Here is a 13,340-nt window from a genome sequence, read left to right on the forward strand (position 1 = left end):
TCTACCTTAAAAAGATCGAACAGAAACTTCGTTGATTCGAGTTTTAACGAGATTTTCCATGACATCGTGAAATGAGTCGAACATTGACGTATCGCGGTCACAGAGGTATCGTGTTTCAAACTCTATGCTCTTGTGTTATGTATATATATATTACGATGCTATGTATCGTGTAAGCATTAGTTTGCTAGTTGGACAAATGAGGCGCTAAATGTCAACGAATTTTAATGTACCACCAAATAACGATCTATTGTTATATCTCTTGAAACGTAAATGCTAATTAAAACGACGCAGTTCTAAATTGAACATATTGGTTTATCTATAGTTTAACTCTCCGATATTCTAATTTAAGCTATTTCCATATTTGCAATTTATAATAGGATAGAGCAACATATTATCACGATTCCACAACGATTCGATGTATTAGGTATGTATATAATGAATTATATACAATGAATATAATATATGTATACAATGAATTTCCAAAATACAATGATGATTATATATGATAATTATTATTACATATCATTGTAAGTTCTGATATTATTCTATTTTTACACTATATTAGGATTATTAAAAGAAGTTCAGTAATTCATTGCTTATAATTTAGATATTTCAGATTGATTTGAACAAAGCGATATTAATATCGAAATGTGTCATGGCGTTCACGATTCGATATGTTTAAACGAAGTTAATGTTAGATTTTTGTTGATAAAAAACCAGTTATTTTAAGAATTAATGAGTCTTTAATAAATAATATTGAAAAACTTAATAAATTTTATTGAAAGTAGTAGATTTATGTTCATTTACAGTAATTATTTACAAATATAATTTCTTAATTATAGGTTATTTTTATTTGAATTTAAAAAAAATATTCTCTTTCTAATATATATATATATATATATCAATTTAATATTTAATTAACATACAATATAAGATCATTGAATATAATTTCTTTATTGATAATGTTTGATTTTAAGATAAACATAGAAAAGTATAAACCCTGAAACTTACTGACGAATTAAGCATTCACCTAAGGCTGATCGATTACGTATATGTATCACTGGACGGTTTTGTGTCCTTGAGAGTAGGAAATGAAATATTCGTAAGCTATGGTCTAACTTTTGTACGGATGTTCAACTAAAAGGAATAGTACGGATTGCGATGAGAGGGGATGGCTTTTGTTATTTGAGAAATTTCATTATGAAGAACGATTGCATATGTCATGAATCGTCTTGAATCTGTGCTAAATGATAAGTATATGAACATTCAAATGATTATATGAACATTTAAATGATTTAAAAATTCAATGCAATTCAATGATTTAAATGTTTTATCATATTAAATTAGATTTTTAAAAAGTCATTATTATTTGAAGTATACAATCATTTCCTGATAATCGTTTTTGCTGCCTTAAATTATTCAGAAACATAATCCTTTGATTATTAATTATTAATTGTATTGAATAATATATTTTCCTTTTATCCATGTTGCTATTTAATCCAAATGATTATTGTAGTTTATTCGAAATCAGCCATCTGACACGAATAAGTTTTCATAGAATAGAATTCTAGTTTCAAATCCTATTGAATTAATTCAGTTTTGCATTTCACTATAGTATATCGGTTTCATTTTGATAAGATAGTCATATCATAATATGAAATACATGTTTGAACACAAAAAAATTGACACTTTGGAATACATTATTTGCGAAATCATAATCATACAAATATATATATATATAAAATAAGATGGTTTTGATGTATTATCGATCAATAATTTAAAAGGTATCGGATCTGGAAATATTGATAAAGTTCGAGAGAAAGTAAAGTTATATTGCTCAATCTTCATAATATTTGTTGATGATGAATGATTATTTATGTTTGTAATAATAAATAATAAGTTTGTAATAATAAATAATAATGATTTTAGATATTTTAATTGTGATTTGATTAAATGAACACAATAATTTTTTGATTAAAATCGTTGGATTATGATGTAGATAATATATTTATTTTATTTTATTGATATTATTAATAAATTAATGGATTTTATTATTTTTCTATATAATATTATTTTTACATTATATATAAAAAAATTTGTCTTGATAGAATTTTAATTTTTAAATTATTGGACTTTTTAATATAATAGATTGAAGAAACTCGATAAAAAAAGTTGATGAATAAGAAAAATAGAAATAAAGAAAAAATAAAAAAATAAAATAAAATATTTGATAAAATATTTAATAAATGAATAATTATATATTAAATATTCTATTTTTATTTAAATGTAGGAAATAATTTTAAATTTTAAAAAATGAATCACCTTTGTTTACGAATAGTCTGGTAAGATTCCAAATGTTGCAGTTGGCGCGCCTGCTTAATGAACGAAGGGGCACGATGCGCGTGAGCGTATGCGCGTTAAGTAGAGGCGCGCGTGTACGCCTCCTGTCAGAGTTGTCCGTCCGTAACGCCGCAGGACGAGTTGTCTCCGTAGAAAAGCCGCCTATGGTGGTGGTAGCTCGCGAGTTTCTCGAGGGACCATTTTTTTCCTTCATCGTCCTACGGCTTTTCGCGCACAATCGATAATCAAAGCGTGTATATCTCACGCGCCACGACGTATAACACGTGTACGTGAAAGCATCGTTGGTACACGTGCCTATCATCATTAATGATGTCAATCTACAGTGTTGTTTTCTTATTCTAGTTTATTATTGTAATTTTGTGGAAACGAAGGTTAGTGTACGACGAACATTGTTCAGTTCAGTAAGCGCACGAATCGATTCGACCAGGATGTCTCGAGGAAACATCGACCATGTACCTGCGAATACATCGATGTAATATGTGATCTGGATAACGCTCGTTTTTCCGGGTTATCTCGACTCTTGGTTCACATTTCGTTTTTGTGAGCTCTTTTTGTGACAGGTAAGCATTTATTTCTATATATGTAACTCATAAAATTTATTCTAAATTTTCTTGAATCTGATTAATTTGTAATCTTCTGTTTTGAAATTTTAACCTTACTTTTCATAGTTATTATCTTTTCTCGAATATTTGATAAAATGTGTAAATAAGCGGAATAAAAGGAATAGGAACTATATAGGAATTATATTTGATATAGTTGCATTTTTAATAAAATAACAATGAAATGGTACATTAAAATAGGAACGATACGATATTTAGAATAATTTTATAAAATTAAAAAATAATTTTAGAAAATTAATCGGATATTAAAATATAAATAAATGATATATATGTTTTATAATTTAATATTTTGCATATTATTATGGTAAGAAATATTTAAATAAATGATAATATCGCTAGAATAAATAATCTTTTGATTAATTCTTTTTATTATATAAAATTAATATTCTATTTATATTATTGTTTGTAAATAAATATTAAATATTTATCGTGAAACATTGAAATCTAATATAAAGCTTAAAAAATTATAATTCGAATAATGTTCAAAGTAACAAAATAATATCTTTTTCGAACATAATTCACATTCATCTTTCATTTATTGTCAATTGATATTTTATTTAATTTATATTTTGTTTATAGAAACATAAAAAAATATTTTTATCTATTTTATATATTTTTTATTCATATTATTTTTTAATATTTTTATAAGATATAGATATTTTTCAAGTATTTTATAAATTTGGAGAAATAGTTTCGATTTCACGATTGAATCAATTCAATTCAAATTCAATATCGAATTTATTATTTAATGTTTTCAGTGATTTATTTTTATAATCGATAATTGATTAGAGTGAATAACCTGTAAGATTGCGTTTTGTGAATAATCGGGGTCAAAGTTCAAAACATATGCAAATTTGGAAACTTGTGGAATTCTTCGTTACATTATCATTAAAAGAAATAAACATATTAATATACATTATGAAATGATAAAATCAGTAATCTTATTTTATATAGCATTATTTTTTCTTTAAAAAATTGAATAAAATTTAATATGTAATAAATATTAAAAAATTTTTTGTTTTTTTTTGTGTTTATACTTATTTGCGTATAGTACAATATACTATATTTTCTGCTGAAAATTAATTAATTAAATAAATAAATTAATTATATTACTATGATTTTATTATTTTGTAATGTTCTATAATGTAGAAATCAACTTTACATACTTAGATACGAATATGAGAACTACATATGTGATTCGTAACATTTTCATACAAATTTATAAATAACTCAAGAAATAGTGAAAATTATGGCTATGTTACGACTTGTTACAATTTTGTTGCCAGTTCTTGTACTATCTGGTTACATTTCGATAATGATAATTACAACAAAAGAGTAAAATAGACAAGTATATCTCGAGTACGTAGTTCGCTTTTGGTGTCACGTTATTGTGTCGCGAAATATATTATCGCACATTGAGGTTATATTTTTGAAAGATAGGTTATTGAAACAAGTAGGTATTTTTGTTCTTGTAAATTGGCATGGAAGTAGGTAATTATCATATTACAACAATATATGTTATAAATTTTATTGGTATTATTTATTTTATAGTTAAAGAAGATATTTTTATTAATTTTTATTCAAAATAATTTGTTTTTATATAATTTACATTTAGTAGCATTGTTATTTGCATTTATTCATTCATTTATTCGTTTAAAAAATTTTTTCTTCTATACAAAACTCCAATTAAAATGTTAGTCAAAAATTTATAAAAAATTGTAATTACAATTAGAAAAAATTTAGGACTGTCATTACTTCATATGTAAAAAAAAATATTTCCGAGAAAATATTTCTGAGAATTATTTGTTACCATCAAATAACTTTACTACAAATGATTTAATTGTGAATTTTCATGTTGAAATATCATTTTCCATATTGGAAAAAATATCGATCTTTTTTAAATTGTTTAATGACATCTTGTGTGATTCAAATTGATCATCTAATTTATTTAATTAAATAAATGATATCGATTCATGTTCACGATTCCATGTAACATTTACTATTATTCTGATTTATATATATATAATATTTAATATATAATATTTTCTGAATAATATTTAAATATTTCTTTTTTATTAATTTTCTCTATTCTCTATTATATTTTTATTTACATTTTTATTTTTATTGCAAACTTGTTTTTTTCAATATTTTTTTCATTTTATTTTTTTTTTGAAATATAGTATAGTAAATATAGAAGATATAATAATGTTATCTCTTGATTTAAATTTGAGATATTGAGATATTGAAATGTTCTTTGAAACATTCTTTGAGATATTGAAATGCTTATGTTATAAAATCTTTGACCTTAAACCATAATGTTTTTTTTCCATATATGAATTCTTTTATAAGAAAATATCTGAAATTTAAAAATTCATTTCATTGAAATAATATCTCAATTTAAGGACATTTTTGAAACATATCTAATTGAAATAATTGGAAACATGATTGAAGGGTTATTTTTTCATTTTCATGAAATATTCTATAAAATTTTTTAATATAATACTGTAGAAAATTAAAATTAAAATTAAAATTTATTTAAAAGTTATTTTAAAATAAATTTATACATGGAAAAATTTTTATTTGATGAATTTATCAATATATTTAAATAAAATATATTTTTAGCATCGTTTTAGTTTAGTTTTATTTTTCTTTTAGTATATATAAGAATATGATGTATAATGAACATATAAACATCTATGAAACACGTGGATGTTTATCTTAGAATATTAGATACAGTGGATTAAACGTTGAATTCAAATCAACACAATGCATAGAATCGAAAATTAGGTCAAATATATTACCAAGTTATTCGAACGACATTTGTCATCATTTTAGAAGTAATGTAGATTATAATAGTTTATTATACAAATGATTGTATAAATTTTAGCAAAGAGCTATTTCTTTTCTAAAAGAATTATTAAAATTTTATTAGAAATTAACTAGGATGATATCAAAGTAATATCTATATTTGATAAAACTTTGTATAATTGTTCAATGAATCAATTTATTATCGATATTGTTTACTTTAAGGAAAAAATTTTATTAGTGTAATTTGATTTAATAGTAATCAATTAATTAATTCTTTTTGGAAAAAGAAATTATAAATCTAGGGATATTTTTAATTCACTATTTTTAATTAATCAGCATATTTCTATTACAATTATTATACACTCACTTTTCTCTTATTATTTTTAAAGTTTGTATTATATTTAATACAAACTTAGGATTAAAATCTTTAAAATAATTTACACAATTTATTTTTCGTTTTATAAATACCTTTTTGGAAAGATTTTCAATTAAAAAAAAGATATTATCAATGTTAAACAATAACAAATAATAAAAGAAAAGAAATAAAATTTCGACGAAGGAAAGTAATTAAATTTACTTCCTTGAGAATAATTATCAGCCTTCATTTTGTTCAATCTCACGAGTGGCTAATTTTTACGGGAAACTAGATTCGGAAAAACAATACGAAATTCAAGTATCACTGCGAATTTTTATATTTGCATTTATATATTCTCATTTCTGTCCAGAACATTCATTGTTCATATTTTTCCTGAAAAAAATTCTTTGCAATTTCAATATTAGAATGTCCATTCTCCTTCATCCTGGAGAGCAGAGGTACTGAACGCGCGATTAAGCATGACTTATAAAGGTTGCCTTTTTAAAGGAGATAGAGGCTTGTGATGAATTAAAATTACGACAAGAAAAGAGCACGTGCCGAGCAAACGATAAAACTGACCAAGAACCATCGTAATTTCACTGTTTTCCAAAAGTTTGATATCAATCATTTTCTTAATTACGCTAATATTGAATCTTTTTTTAGCTTCCTTATCTAATGAATTAAAGTTGGAAATGTTAATGCCAATTTTGCTTGTCAATCATTTTCAATAATGATTTTATTAAAAAAAATTTTAAGCTAAAAAAAAAATTAAAATTCTTAATTTTATATTTCATTAAATTTTATATTCCATAGATTGCATGATAATTTCATACTTTTTATCGATTTTTTTAGATATTTTGTATTGAAAGTCTATTTCAATAGATATTCGATAGATAATTTTTTTTAGATGTAATTCTTTAAAATTGCAATTTATATGCAATTTAGTATCACTATAATAAATATTAATATTTATTTGTTTTTTAAATTAATTTATTTTTTTTAAATTTTTGCAATGAATATATATATATATATATTCTCAACTTTCGATCGGCGGAATAAAAATTTTCTTTATCCCTTTATGAGAGGCAACTATTGAAGGCAATTTTTCGTTCATTTTTTTGAATTCGGACGGTTGGCCTTTTATTCTCGGCGAAATTCGAACGAATAAGAGAACGATGTAATTTTTCTTCTTTTTATAGATTTCACAGTTGGCACTCTCGATATCTATAATACCTTTTTTCTTAAAGATTCCGATGGAGTATGATAAAGGATCCGACATTTGTCTTCGTATGAAGAAGGAACCATTTAGTACAGTTGCAGTATTGCTCCCGATGGAACGATATTGTACGAGAAATATCTTCTTTTTGACAAGGTCAAATATTTTATTTTTACATTTTTTGTTGAACTTTTTTTTTATTAATTTATAATACTAGATTTATTATAATTATAATTTTATTATAATTATAATATTATAATTATAATTTTATTATAATTATAATATATTTCATGTTATTATAATTAAATTCTAGAGTTTTTTTTATTAAAAAACATCTTTAGGGAATATCGGGAAGATTAAAACTATAAAATTTTAAGAAATTTGTAAATTGAAATTTGATTTGTTTAGTATAGAAACAGAATATTTGAATATTTGTTTTTATATTTGTTTTTCATTTTTGTCTCTATCTTTTAAAATTTTCTAAAAAATTAATTTTGTTATTGTTGGTACTACTGGAAAATAAAATTGTCTTTGCATCCATTTTTTAATTATTTAATAGATTATGTTGTATTTTTTTTACAAAATAGAAAGATTCTTTTTTTCTTTTATTCATTATTCTGTTTTATACTTTTTCAAATATGTTTTCTTTCTCTTCAAGTTACTGTCCCTTTTACGTTCAACAAAATACAAAGAGAATTCTGAGCCATATTAAATTAAATTTTAATTTCCTTTGTTTCATAAATACCCAGCTTGAGCCATCCAATTTCTTTCAAATAGCAATGCAACTACATGATGATATTTGTATAAACTCAAAAGATCTAACGATTGTATCTCATTGATACCATACTTATATTACGTGCATGAAAAAAACCCTAGCAAAGTTTCACCATGGATTGAAATTAAAAAAAAAAAAAAAAAAGAAAGAAAGAAAAAGAAAAAATTGTTCGATGCAAACACACCTTTATTATCACACGCTCAAAGATGATTCGATAAGACTGGATCAATAATTTACATTATTAAAATCATCTTGTTCAAGTTTAAGGGAGCAGGAAATGAAAGAGTGTATCTTACGTAAGTACAAGTTACACGAAATTCGAGATGGAACGATCTCGCCAGTTTCCCTCGATACTGCAATTCTCTTGCTTCTTGAAAATGTAATCTTTTCGGGGATTGGGGAAACTCCGGGATGGTCGAAGTTGTACGGAGGAACCTTTTATAAATTCAGCAGCCGGTATTCGGTAACTTTTGCAAAGGTTTGCCTAGCGAAGTTTCCATTATTCCACCAGTTCCATTGTCGCGTCTCAATTTCGCGTTCCTCAAATTCAAGATGCTGAATCGATTCTAATATCCTTTCGTCCGCGATGGTACACGATGACACGAGATAAGTAATTTCATTAAAGATATACGCGGGGATCGATTTATTCTCAGCGCTTGGTGGTAACAGATTTATACGTTCATATACTTTTTTTTTCCCTTTCTCGAGGAAATATTTCTTTTTTGGGGAATTCAATTTATTAAGCTATTTTTCTATTATTGTTATTCCATTTTAATGATTCTCGATATTTAATATCTTCATCCGTTGACATTTCTTTTTTTTTCTTATAATTATATAAAATTGAGTTTTTAATAAACTAAGGTAGATATATTTTATTTTTGAAGTTAGGTCGTAATTTGAATTAAAAAAAATTAAAGAAAAAAAGAATATATTGAAGATCTGTGATATAAAGTGTTTGATGATGGATGATCATGGATCATCCTATTTTTTATATTCTCATAGCTCTATTAGAATAAATAAAAGTAAATTCACTTTTTGAAAAGTAGTTTGCTCGAGGGTTATGATCCACAGGTTGGCAATTCGTGTCTATCTCATGCATATCCTTCTGATATTAGAAGTCTAATTTTAGATTATCTGTATAGAAAGAAGGTTCATAACCTTTCAATGGAAATGACATTTGATTTCTAAACACAATTACGGAGTATTTTTTCTTCATAACAAATGTTTTCGGGGCTAAAAATTATACATTTTTATTCAAGATCATTTTTAGTCAGATTTAAAAAAATGTGAGATTCTATCTCTTAATAATTGTTAAAACATTTTTTTTTTGTCTTTATCCTATTCAGAAAATCATTGCTTGATAAAATTATTATAAAGTAGAATACCATGTCACTTTATGACACAAAAGAAAATTATATATCACGCTTGTAATTGTAAAAGTAAGATTATTACAGAAGAAAATTTGTTTTACACGTCCGTTTTTAAATAATTATTAGACGTTTTAATTCCTGTTACCTTTTTAGCCAGAGAATTTCACGCGAAATTTAAAAGTCTCGTCGTATAATTGAGCAAGGTGTATGTGTATTTCAGGAACTGGGTTAGGTTAACAGCCGTGATAAGTTGAATAGATAAACATGACCGATCGAAAAGTCGGCTGTTCGTCAAGGCTATACCCATTTTTCATTTATTTAACAGGATTTATACGCGCCGGTGATTATGTCCAGTTGAAAAATCGTGTTTTCCCCAGAAAAAAAAGAAATAAAAAAATAAAAAAAAATTACCGTGAACCTTCACGGTTAAATCGGTTATATCCCTCGTTATCGATATAATGATGGCTTTATTATATGGATATCGTTTTTATTAGAAGAATTATCGTAAAATTGCCTCATTGTTCAGTCTTCGCGAGCATTATATCTTTGAATACAATTGAAATTATATAATGTGACAATATATATATATATATATATATATATATACATGTGTGTGTATGTGTGTGTAAAATAAATTACATGCGATATATTGTAACTTATAGACATATAGTTTTAGATTTTATCATAGAAAAGAAAATATTATAGATGTCAATATTTTACATTCTAATTTCATAATTCTTCCATTATTTTAATTATTTCATTTACATTTATTTAAAAGAAAGAGAAAAGTAAAAATATTTAAAGATGATTAACTTCGAGTCTATGTTATTCAATCATTCAATTTCATCAATAAAGTAATTGCAATCGATCTACAAAATTCCTAGGAAAAAGAAAAAAAAAAAAAAAAGAAAGAACAAAAATTATCACGCTAAAAACTTCGTCCCAATTATCCAACGAATTATTACACATTACAAATAATTACAAATTGCAATTTTCTTTCCGCAAACAACCGGATTTTCATCCCCTTCCATTAATTTGTCATTCGTGTAATGGACGGTTGATTAGCAATTTAATTAGCGGAAATCGGTATGTTTCGCTAGAATAAATGCACACTGGCGCATAATCGATAGTTTTGTAACAATGCACTCGTTCCTTTTCTCGTCACGCATCCGATTTATTTCTTTATCCTCGCGTGTGCGCCCCTCTCTCTCTCTCTCTCTCCATTCAAAAATCGAAGTGACGCGATAAATGGAGGCGTGATACCATCGATAATCGAGCGGAATAGGAAAGTGGGGAGAGATATGATTTCGAATCGTTGGTGTAAATTTTGGTTGGCTTGAGTTGAAGGGGAGGGGGAAACAGCTGATTGTCACGCGATCGATGTTTCATATCCATGCCTCAATATTAATTTTCAACGAGCGATTTGAATAAACCGCGCCTTTATCGTTGCGAGAGAATTGCAAGATGGACGGGATACATTAGTCGGAATCGATGGTGGATAAAAATGGTGTCTTACAATCTTTTCCTTTAAATTATGATCTTTCTCGTGTATAAGGTAATTGACACAGTTAATTAACAGTTTTTATAAATTGTATGTTTTAGAATAATACATTTGTTACATGTAAATCTACTTTTGAATAATTAAATTGAAATATTATTTGAATCGTTAAATAAAAATGGTAGATATCTCATGAAAGAAACTTCATGCAATGTATGATAAAAACTTATGATTTTGAATCGATGTTAATGTGTTTCTTATTTCGATTATGAAGTTACAAAATAATAGATTCAATATTTATACATATAGATGGATTATTAAATTTTCGCATCATCGGTAGGGATGCTATTGTAGAATAAAGCTTTCGATGATATAGATTTGATCGAGTGACTAAATTTCAAATTGTTCTTTCATTGATGATAGATGCACGCGGTAATAATGGTGATATCGAAATTATCTAATTATTACGCTATTATATCAGTGAACAATAGCGCCATAGATATAGAATATTTACACGTAGTCGTGGTTCGTTGATAAATAATTTTAAAATCGTGAGCAATTTATCGATAAACTGTAGTCTACTTTATTGAATTGCAAATTCTTTCTTTCCAACCACGAGATATATCGAGAAACGAATCTAAATCTTTTGAATACAACGAAATTACATTTTGTAGATTACGTAGACCGTAAAATCTGTAGAACGTAGGATCTATTAAATCCGGAGAAAGAGAAAGAGACAGGGAGAGAGAGAGAGAGAGTGCAGGAGAATAAAAATTTTACAGCCTATACGATTTATAGGCCACAAAACTTATGGGTTTATGATTTACACGGATTGTCGAGAAATACGTAATAAAGCTTTAGATAAATGATATAGCAAATAGAAACGAGGCTTATTTTTCAAATTATAAACTATTTAATTTTATTAAAATTTTGCTTGAAACGCTTGCACGCAGGCAACCAGTCCACACACGCTATATTTAATAACGCGTTACAACTCGCGTAAGAAAACTTTTTAATGAAATATTTTTAAGTTGATGTAATCGTATTATTAACATGCATTGAAATTTTAATTTAAAATGTTTTTTTTTTGTTTCCTTATTAAATATAAAAAAATGATATAGATTTATTTCTTGTTTAATAAAAAACATCTTAGTCTTTTTAAAATTACAATGGACAGATAGGTTAGGACAATTTGAAATAGATATGTGTTTACTTATATTCAGATTTTTCTTTATTGTTAAAAATTTATATCGTGATACAACTATATAAATTGAATGTGATACCTGTTAGAGATACCTGTTATAATGATTCTATTTTTGTCAACACCATACGGTATTGATTATTTCCATAATGTCACAACATTTACTTTGTTAATGTGTCATCGATTAAGAGAGATACCTTTCACGCGCTCATTTCTCATAGTATATACTTTTTGTGTTGCATGATTAATCGAAGATTTTTACTTTATTTTATTGTGCTATTGAATATTTTTTTGTAATATATTGCACATAAATATATTGTAAATTTGGCATTGACTGTTATTACTAAAAAATTATTGCTTATGTAAAACTTGCAATAAAAAAAATGTGTAGATAAAGCAAAACTTAAAAAAATATTATACAAAAATAGAAATCTAATTATAAGAAAACTAGGTTATGGTGTTTAAAATGTGCTTGTTTTTATGACTATTGCATGCTTCACAAGTTTATCATGAAACATAGCATGTTATTTTAATGTATTAATACTATTACTGAACACAGAAAATTAGCATATTAAAAATATAAATAATCTCCATAAGATTTGGAAGATGTTGTACAATTGCATTTATTTCTGACTCATAATTGTCTAGTTGTTAAATTTATCTTTAAGTCTAAGATTTAGGACATCCTGAAGTAAAAAGGAAGTATAGGTTTATTTGGAAGATAGAGGAGGGAGTTGTTAGTAGAAGTGGTTCTAATGTATTTAATAGAGAAATTTGTAACAGAGAGAAATTCATTGAATTCAAAGAGGAGTTTTAATGTGTCTTGTAGGAATAGTTCAGTGGATTTATAGAAGAAGAGCTTAGTAGATTTAATACAAAAAGTTTTTTGGAAAGATTTTAGTGGATCTAGAGAAGGAAGACATACAATTAATAGAAACAGATTTTAGTGTATCTAATGGAAGAAGTTTTAGTAATTTTAATTAAGGATTTCTGTAAGGATTAAGTCAAATCTTATAATATCTAATATCATCAGATTGTATATGATATATCTTTTATCTTTGCTAAGTAATTCTTTTTTTTCATTGATTGAATTCTTTTATTTTTGTTACAATTCCTTTATAATCTCTCTCTATATA

General features: G+C 25.5%; 1 protein-coding gene across 3 annotated transcripts in view; it reads left to right on the forward strand.

Annotated features, from left to right (window-relative positions):
- The first annotated feature begins 280 nt into the window (after positions 1 to 280).
- The window catches only part of LOC107994869 (potassium voltage-gated channel subfamily KQT member 1-like), a 30,199-nt gene continuing 17,139 nt past the window's right edge, over positions 281 to 13,340 (forward strand). For 2 of the 3 annotated variants that reach the window (XR_009831507.1, XM_062080743.1), the window contains exon 1: positions 281 to 424. The gene's annotated coding sequence lies outside the window, so the exon portion shown is untranslated. Of the gene's footprint in view, positions 425 to 2,363; positions 2,627 to 2,703; positions 2,922 to 13,340 lie in introns of all 3 variants that reach the window. The other variant, XM_062080736.1, reaches the window with a different exon arrangement.

This window comes from Apis cerana, linkage group LG1 (genome assembly GCF_029169275.1).
Source record: "Apis cerana isolate GH-2021 linkage group LG1, AcerK_1.0, whole genome shotgun sequence".
NCBI lineage: Eukaryota > Metazoa > Arthropoda > Insecta > Hymenoptera > Apidae > Apis > Apis cerana.